The 20,187-nt window shown below is 39.2% G+C and overlaps 1 long non-coding RNA gene across 1 annotated transcript in view; it reads right to left on the bottom strand.

Annotated features, from left to right (window-relative positions):
* The window catches only part of LOC109555915 (uncharacterized), a 179,659-nt gene that overhangs the window by 47,102 nt on the left and 112,370 nt on the right, over positions 1 to 20,187 (bottom strand). Inside the window, exons 5-7 of the long non-coding RNA XR_011565747.1 lie at positions 19,341 to 19,398; positions 16,791 to 16,843; positions 3,654 to 15,266 (exon numbers count right to left, since the gene is read on the bottom strand). This is a non-coding gene — a long non-coding RNA (uncharacterized lncRNA). The remainder of the gene's footprint in view (positions 1 to 3,653; positions 15,267 to 16,790; positions 16,844 to 19,340; positions 19,399 to 20,187) is intronic.

The raw sequence follows: 20,187 nt of genomic DNA on the forward strand, positions 1-20,187 counted from the left end.
GTAAAAAAAAAAACAATAAAACAAAAACAAAACCATTTAAGCAGCATTTACACAAGAAATATGAATCCTAATTGTTGTCTGAAAACTTTCCCTTAACACCTTTTGGTAAGATCAAGAAAGCACCAGCATCAAAACTTGTAGATTGGATATCAGGAGCTTGGAAGAAAATTACAAAAAAAAATGGTGGAACCCTGCTTAAGGAACGCTGCAGAAGACTTACTGTAACATTCATAGTTTCCCTTTTATTGATGCGATAGTGTTTCTTGTTGTTCGGTCCCTAAGTTGTGTCCAACCATTTGTGACCCCCAAGAACTGCAGCATGCCAGGCTTCCCCGTCCTTCACTGTCTCCTGAAGTTTGCTCATCTTCATGTCCCTTGAGTCGGTGATGCAATCTAACCATCTCATCCATCCTCTGTCACCCCTTTCTCCTTTTGCCTTCAATCTTTCCCAGCATCAGGGTCTTTTCCAATGAGTCATCTCTTCGCATCAGATGGCCAAAGTATTGGAGTTTCAGCTTCCGCATCAGTCTTTTCAATGAATATTTGGGGTTGATTTCCTTTAGGATTGATTGGTTTGATCATGCAGTCCAAGTTACTTTCAAGGGTCTTCTCCAGCACCACAATTTGAAAGTATCAATTCTTTGGCACTCAGCCTTCTTTATGGTCCAACTCTCGTGCATCACAGCCTTGTCATGGCGAAGGGGCTTGCATAACTCAGTGAAGCTATCAGCCATGTGGTGCAGGGTACCCCAAGACGGACAAGTCATAGTGGAGAGTTCTAACAAAATGTGGCCCACTGGAAGAGGGAATGGCAAACCACTCCAGTGTTCTTGCCACGAGAACTCCATGAACAGTATGAAAAATGCACTAGTGTAATATATGATAAAAATACACGCTCAAATAAACTTAATAAGGTCTTTAATAAGGGCCGCATGAATAGAAAGCATTGCCCCATTGATTAACTTGTGGCATTCTTTTCTTTGTTAGCAGTATATAAAATAATGATGTGTCCTAAAATTGGTCGTGTCTTAAATTTGATGAGGATGGCCGTGTTATATTTGTATAAATGCTCCACAGTTTATAAAGTTAGCTCATTGTAGTCATCTTAATAACCTTGTGATATTAGGAGCAAAATATTAACATCAAGTTTTATCGATGGGAAAAACAAGGCAGATTAAATAACCTACTCAGCCAGCTATAGATCAGGATAAGGGCTTCAAATTCAGTCATCTAGAATAAACCTCGGAGAAGGCAATGGCACCCCACTCCAGTACTGTTGCCCAGAAAAATCCCATGGATGGAGGAGCCTGGTGGGCTGCAGTCCATGGGGTCGCTAAGAGTCGGACTCGACTGAGCGACTTCACTTTCACGCATTGGAGAAGGAAATGGCAACCCACTCCAGTGTTCTTGCCTAGAGAATCCATGGACGGAGAAGCCTGGTGGGCTGTAGTCCATGGGGTCGCACAGAGTCGGACACGACTGAAGCGACTTAGCAGCAGCAGCAGCAGCAGCAGCAGAATAAGCCTAACACTCTTTTTTTCCCTCTAAGATTTCAAGACTTGTATTATTCTAAGAGTTACCGTTTAAAAAAAAAAAAAAGAGCATACCTGATGAGAATGAATGTAATAGTTCAGGATGAGTATTAAAAATGCCTCGCTTTTGGCAAGAGAAGTGATTGTCATGGCTGTAACAGTAATAAATCACTCTTACAGCCTAGAACTGTGTACTAGCACACAAAAGGTGTTGAATAAATAATAGAAGTTGTATCGCTCAGGGTAGTTAATGCTAGCTATCCTAGCAGTCAAACCCTGAATTCTTAATGGCTTAACCAGTAAAATTATATATCTCACACTTTGCCCTATATCTAGCCCAGGTTGGCAGGCAGTAAAGGGTGCATTGTTCTATTCCACACCTTCACTCGATTAACCAAGATGACTCAGGATCTACAATCTTTCAGCTGTACATGTGGAACATGTAACTCCTGAGGTCTCTGTGAGGGGGTGAAAGGGTCAGAGGAGGCACAGTGGTTTATAACTTCCTCAGCCTGAAAGTGACACAAGACTTCCTTAAGGATATGAGCCAGAAGACATCACTTGACCCTAACGTAGCTGAAGGAAGGCTGGGAAAAGCAGAGGAGCAAAGGAATATTTGGTGACTGCAGTCTATCCTACGATAGTCCTATCACTATTTCCTTGAGCACAAGAATGTTTTATTTACCGATATTCCCAAATATCTAGAATAGTATTTGGCTTATACTGTTCATGAATAATTACTGAATTAATAAATCACTGAATTAGTAAGTGGCATATCATGTTGGTTTTCCTTGTTTTGACTCTGAATCTACTCTGAAAAGTTTCTAGATAGAATTAGATACTCAAGTTCAGGTTAGTATTTCCAAAACACCTACAGTCAACAAGCAGGTGTTTGGGTAAGAATTTATTTGAAGTTGGCAAACTCATTCTCCAAGTAATTATTAATAGATCACACGAAATCTTTTCTATAGGAGCTTAATGATTCTTTAAATTTACAAAAATATTAGGAAACAACACTCAATTCTAAAAGCCAGGTAGGCTTCTTGGTTTCACTTATAAATGAACACAGACTGGAATCTTCATAAAAATGATTGCTTAGGGAGTGCAAAATAATTCGCCCTGATGATACGAATTCAGATTTGGGTGATATGAAAAGGCGAGCAGCAGTCGGGTACGGGGAACTGAACAGTAAATAACAGTCCTTTTGGCTCGGATTCAACACCTAATCTTAGTATCACCTCCTGGTCAGGAAGGCAGAGAGTTCAACACTAATTTTCACAAAGGAACCTAAAAGTGATTATAAGAAGCGATTCATCATTCATCCAACAAATGTTTCAGTTCAGTTCAGTCCAGTTGCTCAGTCGTGTCCGACTCTTTGTGACCCCATGAATTACAGCGTGTTTATTAAGCACCAAATATGTGCAAAGCACAGTGCTTCATGGAGAGTCAGGTTCAAAAGACAGATAAGATTCCTACTCTAATGGAACTTAAAATCTAATAGGGAAGACAGACAGTGAACAATTATTAAGCATGACACAGGTTGTAAAAAGGGAAGAACCAGGTGCTACAGAGTGATAAACTGGGGGATTTCTTGCTTTTGAGCAGTAAGAAAGTAGGATTAGGGAAGCTCTCCTCAAGAAATTGAGGTTTCAACTTAAAGGATAAAGAGGATTTGGCGTCAGACAAGTGAGGGAAGAATTTCAGATGGAGGGAATACCTTGTCTTCACAACCATGCTAGGAAGTCACTCAGCATTAAATGCTTTATTATATAGCTTTATTATATAGTGGTAGGAGAAGGCAATGGCACCCCACTCCAGTACTTTTGCCTGGAAAATCCCATGGACGGAGGAGCCTGGTAGGCTGCAGGCCATGGGGTAGCTACAGTTGGACACAACTGAGCGACTTCTCTTTCACTTTCATGCATTGGAGAAGGAAATGGCAACCCACTCCAGTGTTCTTGCCTGGAGAATCCCAGGGACGGGGGAGCCTGGTGGGCTGCCGTCTATGGGGTCGCACAGAGTCGGACACGACTGAAGTGACTTAGCAGCAGGAGGAGAACAAAGCAATTTAAGCAATGTTCAAAGGACACTGTTATTAGGACTATAGGCTATGTTCCTTACCTTTCAGGGCAAGGCACATAATTGTCTCCCTTTCCTGATTCAAAACAGTGGCTGAGCCAGTCACTCTTATAATCCACCAGGCACATCAACCAGCCACAGACTAGACTGATTTAACAGATATGAATTTGCAGCTTCTTTCTTGCTATGCAGGATGAGAATGAGCCCTAAATGGTTTTCGTGCAGGAAGAGGGTGGGGTGTAGTCGTGGAGAGAGGAGCTTCATTGGTGAGAGCCAAGTGCTAAAAGCAGCTGCCTGTGACATTTCCGTCAGCAGGCCTCCCGCCTTCATTGTGTTATGAGACACACATCAGATGTTCTGGTTTATGATTTCAGCTTCAGAGAATACAACCCTTTGAGATCTAAGCTCATGTATCTCTCCCTGGCATGCCGCCTGTTCATTAACTGAACACTAAGGTCCATTTGAGGCTGACAACTAAATGCTGAGAACACTGGAACCCCTTTCTCCTACCTTCAAGGAGGTCTGGGGTCCTATGGAGTGGTTAAGTGTTAGGCCCAGGTGCCTACTTGCTGTACTTGCTAGAAAGTGACAAAGCACAGACTACCAAAAAGATTCTGTCCAGATGCCAGAACCATGTCAGATACAAAGTCACATACAGCTGCTGTCTTCTCCAGTTTGGATAAGCCAGAGGACAATGTATTCTCTCTCCTTTTGAAGACAGAGTAGAGACTAAACTCATGGAGGTCTCAGGTAAGCACCACATTATCCATTAGTAGACCAGACAGACCTACAGAGGGCCAAGACTTTGTCTTTTCATATTGTGTATACCTCCCCAGGTAAATTAAAGTAGAATGAATCTATTATTTATAGGGACGATAACAGAGGAAAGCCTTTATAGGCTTTGGCTTCTTTGATTCAACAGCAAGATCCTGATTTGACTGAGATGTCAGCAAATGAAATATGTTTGCATACTAACAATCTCCAAAAATTTAAAAGTTTCTGATATTCTGATCATTTAAAAATATATTACTTTGGAGATTTCCATGAAGTATTTGTGCTGAAAACTGTTACTTGTTTCCAAAAATGCTGGGTCAGATAGTCATTCAGATTACTTCCCCAAATTACCTCATGCAGCTATGAAGACCAACGTAAAATAAATGCCAAATTGTTTTCTTTATAAAGAACAAGATTAAAAAAAAAAAAACGAACAAGATTACATAATGATGACAATAATCTGTTCTCATCTAAATGACAGCAGTCTCTGAGCACCAAGGCTGCTTGCTCTACCTTTGGGAAGCCACATTTAAATGATTTTGTGTCAGAAATCTTTTCATAACCAGATATTAGACCCAATTTGAAGCGACTTGAATGATGGATTTGCTTTGAAAGGAGTGGGATAAAGTGAGCAGTGAGGTTATATCAGGGCTTCTTAGACCATGCTGTTATCTTTTATAATCAGTCTGTGATCTTGAGGAAGGTAGCTGGGTAAAAAGGGAGGATATAAGAGATAGTTAAATCAGTATCATGAAGTTGTATTTATAGATTTTACTTCAAATGAACTATTCTGAAGATAAGTACAGTATATGAGTAATTCTGGGGGGTGAGGGGAGGGAAGTGACAATTCAAAAATATGAAGAAAACAATTAAAAAATAATATGTTACCATGTTTTTAAGATATAGCAAAATCCTAAAATTTTTCCATCTCTTTTCTCAGACTTAAAAGAACACGGTTGCCAACTATTCAGTTAAGTTCAGTAGCTCAGTCATGTCCAGCTCTTTGCGACCCCATGAATCGCAGCACACCAGGCCTCCCCATCTATCACCAACTCCCGGAGTTTACCCAAACTCATGTCCATCAAGTCGGTGATGCCATCCAGCCATCTCATCCTCTGTCATCCCCTTCTCCTCCTGCCACCAATCTCTCCCACCATCAGGGTCTTTTCCAGTGAGTCAGTTCTTCCCATCAGGTGGCCAAAGTAGTGGAGTTTCAGCTGTAGCATCCATCCTTCCAATGAATATTCAGGACTGATCTCCTTTAGAATGGACTGGTTGGATCTCCTTGCAGTCCAAGGGACTCTCAAGAGTCTTCTCCAACACCACAGTTCAAAAGCATCAATTTTTTGGCACTCAGCCTTCTTCACAGTCCAACTCTCACATCCGTACATGACCACTGGAAAAACCATAGCCTTGACTAGACGGACCTTTGTTGGCAAAGTAATGTCTCTGCTTTTGAATATGCTATCTAGGTTGGTCATAACTTTTCTTCCAAGGAGTAAGCGTCTTTTAATTTCATGGCTGCAATCACCATCTGCAGTGATTTTGGAGCCCCCCAAAATAAAGTCAGCCACTGTTTCCACTGTTTCCCCATCTATTTGCCATGAAGTGATGGAACCGGATGCCACGATCTTAGTTTTCTGAATGTTGAGCTTTAAGCCAACATTTTTACTCTCCTCTTTCACTTTCATCAAGAGGCTTTTTAGTTCCTCTTCACTTTCTGCCATTATGCAATAAGTAGAAAGGAAGAAAGATGAGATAAAATTCTAGGAATTAGAAAATCCAGTTATTGTTTGGATTTGAAATACTATCTGTGTACCCTAGGATAACTTCGGGCTTCATTTTTTCATCTATGAAATAAAAGGAATTGGGTTATTTCTAACTCATCCTCCAGTTTGAATAGTGCATGATTTGATCTGACAGGAAAACTCTCCCACTTTGTCATCCTTGTTTACTCAATCTCAAATTAAAAAAAAAAAGTCACTTACCACAGATTCTTAAAACAAAATAGCTCTCTCTATATAGAATGTATTCCTTTTTTCAGTAGTCATGACATGACTTAAATAAATGCCACCCTATTATCCCATCACTGAGGAAAAGGTTTTCTTAACATTTTGAGTTATAATTTTCTAACATTACTTTTGCGCCCATACTTTTACACATATTTACTTAAAAAGATAACCGTGATAGCTTTGTACTTAGTGTTTTGAAAACTGCATTCCTTAATAATATATCATAAATATTTTCCATATTTTTCTAAAGCATGAATGTTTTTCATGGCCGCATTTGTAATCCATCATCTAGAAAAACCACAGTTTAACTCATCTATTCAACATCTAGGTTATTTATAGTCTTTATTATAAATTACACCGTATTGAACAAATTTGTACAAGAAAACCTGATTATTTCCTAAAGATAAATTCTCATAACTAGAATTACTCCTACTAGCAATGTATGAGAGTGCTGGTTTCCAGTTCCCTTTGAGAGTTATAAAATTAGTTATAACTTAAATACATCTTTGCCAATATGCCTTGTGAAAAGCTCTTTATTAAAGACCTGGATTTTATAATTTAGAGAAATCCTTGTCGATATCCATATCTGGTTATTATTCAATACTTCTCTGTATTTTTCTGTGGTCATTTGCATTTCTCTTTTTCAGTTAAATATCTACTCCAGTCTTTTGCCCATTTTCCCACTCACCACTTTTCTTTTTGAGATGTTCTCAAATGTCTCATTGTTTTTGATGGGGTAGATTTTAGAAGGTGCCCTGAAGATTCAGGTTTTTTAAATTTATTTATTTTTTATTGAAATATAGTTGATTTACAATGTTTTAGTTTCAGGTGTACAGCAACATGATTCAGTTATATATATATATGTCTATATGTATACTTTTTCAGATTCTTTTCCATTATAGGTTATTACAAGATACTGAACACAGTTTCCTGAGCTACACAGTAGGTTCTTGTTGCTTATCTATCTTATATATATATATTAGTATGTTTCTGTTAATCCCCAAATCCTAATTTATCCCTTCCTGCCCTCCTTCCCTTTTGGTAACCGTAAAATTGTTTTCTATGTCTGTGACTCTATTTCTGTTTTACAAATAAGCTCATTTGTATCATTTTTCAGATTTCACATATAAATGATATCATGACACTTGTCACAACCTATAGCATAATGACTTGATTTAAATGCACCATAAAATGATTATCCCAATAAATTTAGTGAGCATACATCATATTATATAAACACAAAATTAAAGAAATAGGAAAAAAAATGATTTCTTTGTGATGAAACTCTTAGGATTATTCTCATAAGAACTTTCATATATAAATAAAGCAGTGTTAATTATATTTACCATTTTGTACATTACATCCCTAGTACTTACTTATAATTGGAAGTTTGTTCCTTTTGACTGTCTTCATCTAACTGCCTCTTCTCCAAACACCCTGCTTCTGGTAACCGTAAACCTGATCTCTTTTTCTATGAGTTCGTTTTTGAAGTATAATTGACCTATAACACTATCTTAGTTCCTGTTCTACCACATAGTGATTCAATATTTCTGTACATTTCAAAATAGTCACATGATAAATCTAGTTATTACCTGTCATCATATACAAATACTACATTATTATTGACAATATTTCCCACTCTGTACATTTCATCTCCATGACTCATTTTATTTTGCAATTGGAAGTTGGTACCTCTTAATCTCCCTCATCTACTTCTCTCTTCCCCATTGGGAACCACATATTTGTTCTCTAAATTTATGTCTCTATTTCTGTTATGTTTATTTTTTTAAGTTCCACATATAAAAGAAATCATACAGTATCTGTCTTTTTCTGATTTGTTTTACTTGGCATAAGACCCTCTAGGTTTATCTATGTTGTCACAAATGGCGTTATTTCATTCTTCTTTATGACTGGGTAATATTCCATTGTATGTATACCATAAGACTCCGTTGTTTTTGAAGATCAAAAATCGCCAAAATTATGGTCCCAGACCAAAGCTTCAATTAATGTTCTTTTACAGTTTTCCTTTTATCTATCCACAAATAATTTTATAATTATGTTTCACTTTTTAAATCCCAAAGCTACCAGTAAATCATTTCAAGACCCTATCCTGAAGCACCTTTTCCATTAATATTTTAATAATGAAATACTCTTAATGAGACATTAAGACTTCATTAATTTTTTGCATTGAACAATAATAAATTTTAAACATTGGTAAGTGAATCTTGGATGAACTAGAAGAATACACATTGCAGGTATTCATTTTTAAATGTACAGCGTCCTAGACTAGATCAAAATTATGATGGCAGAACAGAAATATTACATTCAGGTATCCGACAATTTGACTCATATTATGTGAGTGGATTGGCTAGGTAAATAGAAACATAAACACCTTGGAAGCGGCTGCCATCTAGCCATTTCATTAGAACTTTTTGAAAGACAAAACTAAAGGCTTTCAGTGGTCCTGACAAATGTGATGCTCTCTTGGACGCCTCAGAAAAAACACTAAGCTAGAAACAATGGAAACCCACAGAACCCCCTTGCTGGACTCTGACTTACTGGCTGAGCAGGTTATTGTTGATAGTTTATCATTCCAAAGAACTACCTGTAACACCATGTACAGAATCACAAAGCACATCTTTACATAGTTTATTGCCCTTTTACCTTTTTCTGAGCCTATATAGGTTCTTTCCTCAGCATGCTGCTGCTGCTAAGTCGCTTCAGTCGTGTCCGGCTCTGTGCGACCCCATAGACGGTAGCCTAACAGGCTCCTCCGTCCCTGGGATTCTCCAGGCGAGAATACTGGAGTGGGTTACCATTTCCTTCTCCAATCCATGAAAATGAAAAGTGAAAGTGAAGTCACTCAGTCATGCCCGACTCTTAGCGACCCCATGGACTGCAGCCTACCAGGCTTCTCCATCCATGGGATTTTCCAGGCAAGAGTACTGGAGTGGGTTGCCATTGCCTTCTCCGTTTCCTGAACATATATCTACTCTTATTCTCTTTCCTCTTAATTTTTTTGGTTGTTGTTTCACGTGTATATTTATAATTTATTTTTTAGAAAAGGTAGACATTTGATTCTGTAATAAACAGCACCCTGTTGACTTAAGGAAATCATTTCAAAGTCTTTTCTAGAGTGTCGGGTCTTAGTTGTGGCATGTGGGATCTTGCATTGTGATACACGGACTCTCTAGTAGTTGTGGAGCGAGGGCTCGGCTGCTCTGCGGCATGTGGGATCTCATTTCCCAGACTAGCGATAGAATCCATGTCTTGCATTGCAAGGTAGTTTCTTAACCACTGGAACACCAGGAAGTCATTTCTACTTCCTTATCTTTTTACTATAACTTTAATATTGAAATGTGTTGGTCATAATATTGAAATGAATTTAATGTGCCCAAAGAACAATATATCTTATAAATTAGAAATTGTTAAACGAAAAAAGGAGAAATGCAGAATAGTATATTACATTATGCTACCATAATATGCATATATAAAAAAAACTATGGGACTTCCCTAGTAGGAATTCAATAAATATGGAACGAATAAATGGATGAATTAAGTACAATGAATGTCTTAAACACGCACTTGGATTACTAAAGCTTTGTGGAATCCCTAAGTATAGCAGTGGTATTGCTAAAATGAATGTGCCTAAATGGTAGCAAACTTTCTGTAAATGTCTTCAGAAACAACAGAAGTGTGGAACAGCTAGAAAAAGTGCGTTGGTTAATAGAAGAACCACATTTTTATAATTGGTTGTAGGCTAGTGCTTTAAACATTCCTAAGTAAACAAAGCTAGAGTATCTTTCATCCGCCTAAATCTATGAAATTACTACTCATTGGAAAAAACACTTCTTGTGATCTAGAAGAAGATGCATTAACTCTACTATTAAAAAGTCAGAAAAAATAAAATAAAAAAAATAAAAAGTCAGGTCCCAAGCTTATCTAATGGCAGTTTTATCAAACTTCCTGTCACTGCTAAATGGTGAAATGTCATAACTGCATGAAAACTAAATGGCTTTTTAAGAAGAAAAACAAAGACTGAATTGAAGGAAAAAACTATTGTCATTTTGCTAGATTCTAAATTGAACCAACCCATTAATCTTTATTACATTATAAGTGATAGGGAACTTACATGTATATAAATATATCAGTTCAGTTCAGTTCAGTTGCTCAGTCGTGTCTGACTCTTTGAGATCCCATGAATCACAGCACGCCAGGCCTCCCTGTCCATCACCAACTCCAGGAGTTCACGCAAACTCATGTCCATCGAGTCAGTGATGCCATCCAGCCATCTCATCCTCTGTCGTGCCCTTCTCCTCCTTCCCCCAATCCCTCCCAGCATCAGAGTCTTTTCCAATGAGTCAACTCTTCACATGAGGTGGCCAAAATATTGGAGTTTCAGCTTCAGCATCAGTCCTTCCAATGAACACCCAGTACTGATCTCCTTTAGGATGGACTGGTTGGATCTCCTTGCAGTCCAAGGGACTCTTCAAGAGTCTTCTTCAACACCACAGTTCAAAAGCATCAATTCTTTGGCGCTCAGCTTTCTTCACAGTCCAACTCTCACATCCATACATGACCACTGGAAAAAACCTAGCCTTGACTAGACGGACCTTTGTTGGCAAAGTAATGTCTCTGATTTTTAATATGCTATCTAGGTTGGTCATAACTTTCCTTCCAAGGAGTAAGCGTCTTTTAATTTCATGGCTGCAATCACCATCTGCAGTGATTTTGGAGCTCAAAAAAATAAAGTCTGACACTGTTTCCACTGTTTCCCATCTATTTCCCATGAAGTGATGAGACCAGATGCCATGAATGGAATTCCAGTTGAGCTACTTCAAATCCAAAAGATGATGCTGTGAAAGTGCTACATTCAATATGCCAGCAAATTCGGAAAACTCAGCAGTGGCCACAAGACTGGAAAAAGTCAGTTTTCATTCCAATCCCAAAGAAAGGCAATGCCAAAGAATGCTCAAACTACCACACAATTGCACTCATCTCACATGCTAGTAAAGTAATGCTCAAAATTCTCCAAGCCAGGCTTCAGCAATATGTGAACCATGAACTTCCAGATGTTCAAGCTGGTTTTAGAAAAGGCAGAGGAACCAGAGATCATATTGCCAACAACTGCTGGATCATGGAAAAAGCAAGAGAGTTCCAGAAAAACATGTATTTCTGCTTTATTGACTATGCCAAAGCCTTTGACTGTGTGGATCACAATAAACTGTGGAAAATTCTGAAACAGATGGGAATACCAGACCACCTGACCTGCCTCTTGAGAAACCTATATGCAGGTCAGGAAGCAACAGTTAGAACTGGACATAAAACAACAGACTGGTTCCAAATAGGAAAAGGAGTACGTCAAGGCTGTATAGTGTCACCCTGCTTATTTAACTTATATGCAGAGTACATCATGCGAAATGCTGGGCTGGAAGCAGAAGCTGGAATCAAGACTGCCGGGAGAAATACCAATATCAATATATATATATATATATCTTATGAGCCACAGCTATTGAGCCTGTGTTCTAGAGCCGGTAAAGCCTCTGCCTACAATGAGGGAGACTCGGGTTTGATCCCTGGGTCAGGAAGATCCCCTGGAGAAGGAAATGACAATTCACTCCAGTACTCTTGCCTGGAAAATTCCATGGGCTACAATCCATGGGGTCGCCAAGAGTCGGACATAACTGAGTGATGTCACTTTCACTTTGTCATATATATATGGCATGTATTTATTGTCCTGGCCAATATTTTTCTGAAAAATTATGCAAGGTATAGCAAGCAAAATTCTAATCAACATTTTCATAGTATCTCTTACTACTTCAGTGAAGCTAATCAAGGATTTATACCAAATACAAAGTTACTTAAGGCTCTGTTTTTTGCTTTATACAAGATAACCAACTGTATTGTGATATCACTCAGTCATGTCCAATTCTTTTTGACCCCATGGGCTATAGCCCACCAAGCCCCTCTGCCCATGGGATTTCCCAGACAGGAATACTGGAGTGGGTAATCATTTCTTTCTCCAGGGGATCTTCCCAACCCATGGATCAAATCCAGGTCTCCTGTATTGCAGGCAGATTCTTTATCATCTGAGCCACCTGGGAAGCCCAGTTGCATACTCAGGTCAAGTCTTGAGGGCAAGCATGGATCTAAAAAGTGACATCTTATTGGAGTCAAAATAATAAAGAGAAGACACTGGAATTCTAGTTATTCTTGTTGAGGGAGTGAAGGCTGAATTGTGGAATTAATGGCAGCACAAATTTTTAAAGCATTTTACCAGAAAAATAAAGTAAGACTCCTATGTATCAACCTTTAAGTTGTGAACTTTCACAGATGTGAACCTGTCCAAAATGTTCACATGTCCAAAATGATGCAAATTAGCTCACGTGTCTGGCTTACACGGTCATTGCCACATGTGGACATCCCCGACAAGTGTTGTGCTTTTGTGTACTCTGCCGTATAGTATTGCATAGAGTACAACAGTACAGTATTGCAGTATCTTTTGGGCTTCCCAGGTGGAGCAAGTGGTAAATAACCCGCCTGCCAATGCAAGAGACATAAGGGATGCGGGTTTGATGCCCAAGTTGGGAAGATCCCCTGGAGGAGGGCATGGCAACTCACTCCAGTATTCTTGCCTAGAGAATCCCAATGGACAGAGGAGCCTGGTGGGCCACAGTCCATAGGGTTGCAAAGAATCAGAAACAACTGAAGTGACTTAATACACATGCACAGTATCTTTATTTCAAGCCCAGGATGTTTGGAAGCAAGCATAAAAGCAGCAGGGATATAGCTGATACTACTGTACTTTTCAAGGTACTGTATTGTAAGATTTTAAAATGTTTTATTTTTTGAGTTTGTCTTTTATGTATTATTTGTGTGGAAAGTATTATAAATGCATTACAATACAGCACTATATAGTTGATTGCATTAGTTGAAGACCTAGGCTAACAAACTGGATTTACAAACTCGCTCTCAATATGCTTACAACAGTACCTGGCACAGAGGCTGTGTTGTATAAATGTTAGCTGCTATTTACCATCTGACACCACTCTGAAATATCAACCAATTTGTATTAGCCATATACATATAGGTTTATATAAAGCAATCTGTATGATACCAAGAGAAGAAACAGTCCCTGTTGTAAGAAGTTTATAGAGATACACTATGAAGGAGAAAAGAAAATTAAATTGTTTAAGAAAAAATAATTTCTTTGAGGTAATGTCCTTTGCCAGTTCAGCTTGAGTTCTGCATCAAAGGTTGAGAAAAGTTCATAGCCTGTTCTTTCCCGAACAAGCTTAAAACAGAGATTACTGATATTTAAAATAAACAGAAATAAATTATACAGTAATAATGTATTGCTTTTTGACAATTCTCATGTCATAAAACTTAACTGAATCAGAACTCCATGTATAATTTGAATATAAGAATAAAAAATTCACTTTTGGGGGTCTTCCCAGCCCAAGATTGAACTCATATCTCTTGCACTGGCAGGCGGATTCCTTACTACTGAGCCACAAGGGAAACCACAGGCTTTCTTAATCTACCTTAAAACATAACCTTTCATTCCCTCCCCTCAGCTTTGAAACTTAATTTGCTTTGCTGACCTGAGGAAAAGCTTTCTATATTAAAAAAATGTATAAGTTACATCACAAAATGTTCATGTGGCTAATACTCTCAAGATATTTCCTGAATCCTGTGACTTTTGCATTCTTAATCACAGACAACACATTAGAAGTTTGGAATGCCTGAATTTTAAAGTACAAAGACTGCATGCATTTTTGTTTGAAATCCTTAAAATTTCAGGAGAGCCACTTACAGCCTAGAAGAGTCCTTCCGTTGGATAGGCAAAGCCTATAAGTATGTAATGTTTTAAAGAGAGAGCAGAGATCTAAGTCTTCTCGAGGAGGGAGAGCAAGATACGGAACTTAATTATCAGGTCAAAGCTTTTTCCAACATAATCATGTGCCCCTGGGAAGAAAATAGGAAACGAAACATTACACTTAATTTGGATTTGGAGGTGGCCTTCCTAAGCAATTTATTAAAGTGTATAACAATAATTATGTAGAAAGAACCTGGTGAATAAACATAATTATGAGACTTATTAATTCACATTAATTAGTGGGGCAGCTAAACTGGATTACATAGAGGTTTGAGTTATATAATAGAAATACTAAAACTACTCCCTTGTTAGTCTATCTGCTTTTCTTTCATCTCCATGTTATTCTGTATACAGCTCACCTGCTACATGGAGGAAACGCTTTCCATGAAGAAACAGCATGTACAATGGCTAAGGCTCAGGGTTGGGACTATACAATAGCCATCTATTCCCTTCCTGCCTCTTATCTTCCTCATCCCCATCCCTCCCTATGACCTCAAAACTTTAGATAAATGAAATAGTCCAGCACTTAAGAGCTGGACTCTATGAATTAGCTATGAATTAGACTAAGGTTTACATCAGAGCCTTACAGTAATTATAAGTGAAAAATTACTCACTTTCTGACTAAGCATAAGAATAGCTTAATAACATACATGTAAGTTTGGGGGAATGGGATGAGATTTTCCTAGATTATTGGTGGAAGATCTTTGTTACCTTACCTCACTTAACCCACCAGATTCCATAAGTGAGCCTGGTAATCAACATAGCCTGCATTATATATTCCCATGTTATGGCTAAAGCATATTTGGGCTGTTTCATGCATATGTCTCACCTGGGCTGGTCAATGAAATGACTAGCAAACCAGAGGGGATTCATATGAAGTTGGAAGGCGCCAAGATTAATTTATCTTTTCATTGGAAACAGGAGCAAAAAACTCATTATTGGAATTTCTTCAGATCCTGGTTCCTGGTGATGTGGTTATGGCAAGCATCCCTGAGACAAAACAATGACTGAGTGGTGGAAAAACAACAAAACAGCTGCAGTGGAATGGTATACTCTGAGCTTGGTAAGAGTTAGTATACTTCTGGTTTCGGGACACTTGGTAGACCAGCTATCCTGGAGGTAGGCATCATGGAACAGAGGATCTTCCACTACAAGATATTCCAGTTCCTTTTTTGCTACTAGATTAGAAGTGGTAAACAGTAAGAGGCATTATGTATATGGAGCCTTAAAGGGGGCTCTCCAAAAGCAAGATAAAATTAAAATCCTCAGTCTGAGACCATGAGTTTGAGACACTAGGGAGAAAATAACTCATCTTTAAGCAGTTGGTTTGGACTACAGGGCTGAAGGCTGTCCACTGCAAAGAATGAAGCAGACCATTTCAGTTACTGTGGCCATGGTGACCAAAATGGAACCATGGACCTGGGATAGGAGAAAACTGTGGGTGAAGTTATAAGGCAATCCACAGGGTCTCTTAAACTTGAATCCTGATCTGCCAAAGATCATAATGGAAGGAGATTCTCCTCATAGGGAGGGGACTGTCAAACCTTTGTCACGAAAACTTTTGTTCTAAGATTTTCCTTGAAGATCTTTCTTAAATCATCACTGACACCATGGGGAGGACCTTGGGGCATGCAAGGAGCACTCCCCCTTTTGTCTGCTTCTTAAATACTTCAGTAGAGACCAGGCTGGAGCAGACTAGCCTGCTACAATATTTGTTTGCCCTATTCCCCATCTGCCTACCCATTACTCACTTTCTAACCGCACCCCCCCACCCCCCCCATAATTTTGTTTTCCACTTATTATTAAAAAGTCTGGAATTTAAAGAGTTCTATTTTCTTTGAATTACTGAATAACGTTATGCAGAAATCTCAGGTAAACTTGTACTGTTAGTGCTATATGGGTAAATGTTTCATTTGAAAAACATGAACTCGGATGTCTAGATGGGTATGAACTCTTTCTCCATGCTGCTCACTGTTCTTCACTATCTTGGTGGTGGCGGTGGTGGTTTAGCTACTTCATTTGTGTCCAACTCTTGAGACCCCATGGACTGTAGCCTGCCAGGCTCCTCTGTCCATGGGATTTCCCAGGCAAGAATACTGGAGTGGGTTGCCATTTCCCTCGCCAGGGAATCTTCCCAACCTAAGGATGGAAACCGGGTCCCCTGCATTGCAGGCAGTCTTCACCAAATGAGTTACCCAGGAAAGTCTTTACTATCTTACAGTGAGCTGATTACCTTTTCTTAGTTCTTGAGGGCTTTTTGATTTGAATCCTTGATTTAGATGAAACATGACTGAAGTTCAAGGGTAAGTACAGTGATGTTTCAATAAGCAGACTAACAAAACATAAATATTTACCTTCATTTTGGGGTCTCCAGGAAATCCTCTTTGCCTGATTAATATTAGGAAACTCTGTGGCAGAGGCCATTTCCCCAGCATCAGTGAGGGGGATCCTCAACATTTCTTAACTCCTCTAAGTCCAAACCCTTAGAAGGTAAATTGAGAAGTGCCACCTTACCTGTTCCATGTTCCAAATTGTCCTCTGTGAGAATTCTCTTCTTCTTTGAGCAACTGATGATGAAAACATTTACCTTATTTAGGAAAACCTTTATACCCTATCCAAAGGAGTATGGCCTTATTCTACAACCTCAAAAAATAGGCCTGTCAGGGTAAAATATGATAGGCATGACATCTGAACTCCTGGGTGGGGAGAGGCTTCACTTTATTAATACACAGCTCAGAAGTAGTATTGGTAGCCCCCGACTTCACCTGTCACAGGTGAAGTGAATCTCTGGGCAGCTAAATTGGGGGTGGAGATGTTAGGACATCTTTTTGAACAGCTAAATTTTAAGATCACCTATATTCCCGAAAGTTCTGGGTGTCCTGGCACCTACATTACATGCTGCGAGATCCTTCAGTGAGAGTACTTGGACTCTTCTTATGGCCTTCATCCAACAGCAGCAGCAGGCAGTTGGAACTCCTGAACATCTGTACCTCAGACCTAGTGTGACATACAGCTTCACAGGTGTCACAGGTGCTGTCTGGTGCAGGGCACTGTGGAAGATTCAGGGTTCTCAGAGGTCACCACAGATTGATTTCTGTGCTTTATTCAAGCCTCATCTTGTACACCAGTGCAGCAGTATCAAGGTTCAGTTAGAACAACCAGGCCTGGCTCCCCAGCCAAGTGGATACATAAAGCTGATCATTATGACCTTAGAGGCTTCCCTCTCCTGCATGCAACCCTCTCCTGACTCACACTAGGTCTGAGGTACAGATGTTCAGGAGTTCCAACTGCCTGCTGCTGCTGTTGGATGAAGGCCATAAGAAGAGTCCAAGTACTCTCACTGAAGGATCTCACAGCATGGAATGTAGGTGCCAGGATACCCAGAACTTTCTGGAATATAGGTGACCTTAAAATTTAGCTGTTCAAAAAGATGTCCTAACATCTCCACCCCCAATTTAGCTGCCCAGAGATTCACAACTATTCCAGATTCAGATAAGCAGGGGTTGGTTCTCTTGGAACTTTCTAGCTTCAAAGGCAGCTTTTATGGCCAATAGATTTTTGGCAATGATTGTTTAGCTGAGGTAGAAGCAACTTAGAACATGGTCTTCCTAAGATGACCTTCAAAGTCTATTGATTAGTCTCCTATGGTATTAATAAGTCGCAAATGACCATTTCTACTCATGTATTTATAGCCTAGGCTAAGTCGCTTCAGTCATGTCTGACTCTTTGCAACCCTATGAACCTTAACCCGCTAGGCTCCTAGGTCCATGGGATTCTCCAGGCAAGAATATTGGAGTGGGTTGCTGTGCCCTCCTCCAGGGGACTTCCCAACCCAGGGATTGAAACTGCATCTATTTCTCTCCTGCATTGGCAGGCGGGTATACTGAGAACCAAATAATGACTATTTTCTGTTAACTCCAATGTTAATTGTGTGACTTTGGGTTACTTAACCTCTCTGTATCTGTTACCTCTGTAACTGTGAAAGTGAAAGTGTTAGTCACTCAGTCGTGTCCAACTCTTTGCGAGTCCATGGACTATAGCCTGCTAGGCTCCTCTGTCCATGGGATTTTCCAGGCAAGAATATTGGCATGGATTGCCATTTCCTTCTCCAGGGCATCTTTCCAACCCCAGGATCGAACCTGGGTTTCCTGCATTGCAGGCAGTCTTTACTATCTGAGCCACCGGGTCTGTAAAATGGGGATTATAATAGTACCCAGTCCATAGCATTTTTATGAAGAGTAAATGAGTTAATATGAGTAAAGTGCTTAGATCAATCAATGCCTGGCATATAACAAATATCCCCTAAATCTTAGCTATCATCAATTTATTGGTATTATTATTCCCCCACTCTCAGCCCACCTGCCTAGAAGAGGGAAGGGAGGGAGGGAGTGAGGATAGAAGAAGGGACAGAAGGAGAGAGGAAAAAAGAAGGAAGGAGCAAGCTCAGGGTCAGCCAGGGTCAAGAAAGTAGACAGGTCTGGTAAATATGTAGGACCATGCCTAAAACAAATGCTTGCTAGGAAAGATCATAATCAGTGATGTAGATTATGAAGTGCATCAGCCCAAACCAGCCTGTGCTGGCAGAGGCAAGAAGGAGGAGACAAGTCACATCAGACCACTGAATGGAATGACGATATGGGAAAAGGACTTCGGAAAAAAGAGCCTCACCCAATTTGGCTGAAATCAAATTGAATTAAGAGGATAAACAGGTCAAAAAGGAATATTCTTATTCCCTATTTGGATAGTTCTGTAAATTTCTCTTCCCATATTCCCAATCGAAATACTATAAATTTTAAATGGGGAAACATTTTTAATCTATTAAGTATTCTTGTGTTTTAAAAGAATGCTTTCCTGTTATTTCCTATCTCACAGAAATGATGGAGTAACTGAGGGAATGGAAGTGAAGTATGCAGCTGAACTCAGAAAAAACACAGTAATTTTATTCTCCTTTTCCAGATAAAAAAATTGAGTAGCTTTTCAGTCTGAATAGTAACTAGTTGTTTTGAACCTTCAAAATTTGCGTTTTCTCATTCTCTTACTAATTTGTGAAGTTATAACTCTTACCTTGAAATCTTCAGAGATTTTGCTCACTTATTAACAAGCTTGCAAACAGTCCATCAACCTTTAAAATAGAAAAGTCTATCTGGAAAATTTTGTGATAAAGCCAAAAGCCACTAGAGAGCACCATACCTTCTCTGATTTTGCAAGACCCTGTGATGAAATGCTTTTAACTTAAAAATTCCTTGGTACAATAACCTTCAGCCTAGATATCTGGTTCTTCTGATCATGCCATTTATTAGATGGGTGGCCTCAGAAAAGTCTTTTAGCTTCCCTGGGTCTTAATTTCCTTTTCTGTAAAATTAGGGAGTTATGCTAAATGATTTTCAACCTCCTCTCAGCTCTAAATTTCTGATTTTACACTTACTAGTTTACCTCTTCAATGTCTCATGGATTAATCAGGAAGAAAACCTGGCAGAAAAGCAAGAATTTTACCTGTACCATTTCATCACTTTTGCCAGCTCACCCACCCCAGTTTTTACTTTTTCAGCTAAGAATCTTGGAATCGCTTTTTTTTTAATTGGAGGATAATTGCTTTACACTGTTGTTGGTTTCTGCTGTACACCAATGTGAGTCAGCTATAAGTATACATCTCTCTCTCTCCCTCTAGAACCTCCCTCCCTCTCCCCCCATCCTGCACCTCTAGGTCATCACAGAGCACCAAGCTGAGCCTGCTGTGTTATATAGCAGCTTCCCACTATCTGTTTTACACATGGTAGTGTATATATGTCAATGGAGTTGCTTTTTATCTTTGCCTTTTATAAACTTTGTGGAAAAATTATAATATTAATTCATAAACATTTATAGGGCACTTATCAAGTTCCACCAATCACTTTTGCAAATACTATCTTAC

Source organism: Bos indicus, chromosome 3 (genome assembly GCF_029378745.1).
Source record: "Bos indicus isolate NIAB-ARS_2022 breed Sahiwal x Tharparkar chromosome 3, NIAB-ARS_B.indTharparkar_mat_pri_1.0, whole genome shotgun sequence".
In the NCBI taxonomy this organism is placed as follows: Eukaryota; Metazoa; Chordata; class Mammalia; order Artiodactyla; family Bovidae; genus Bos; species Bos indicus.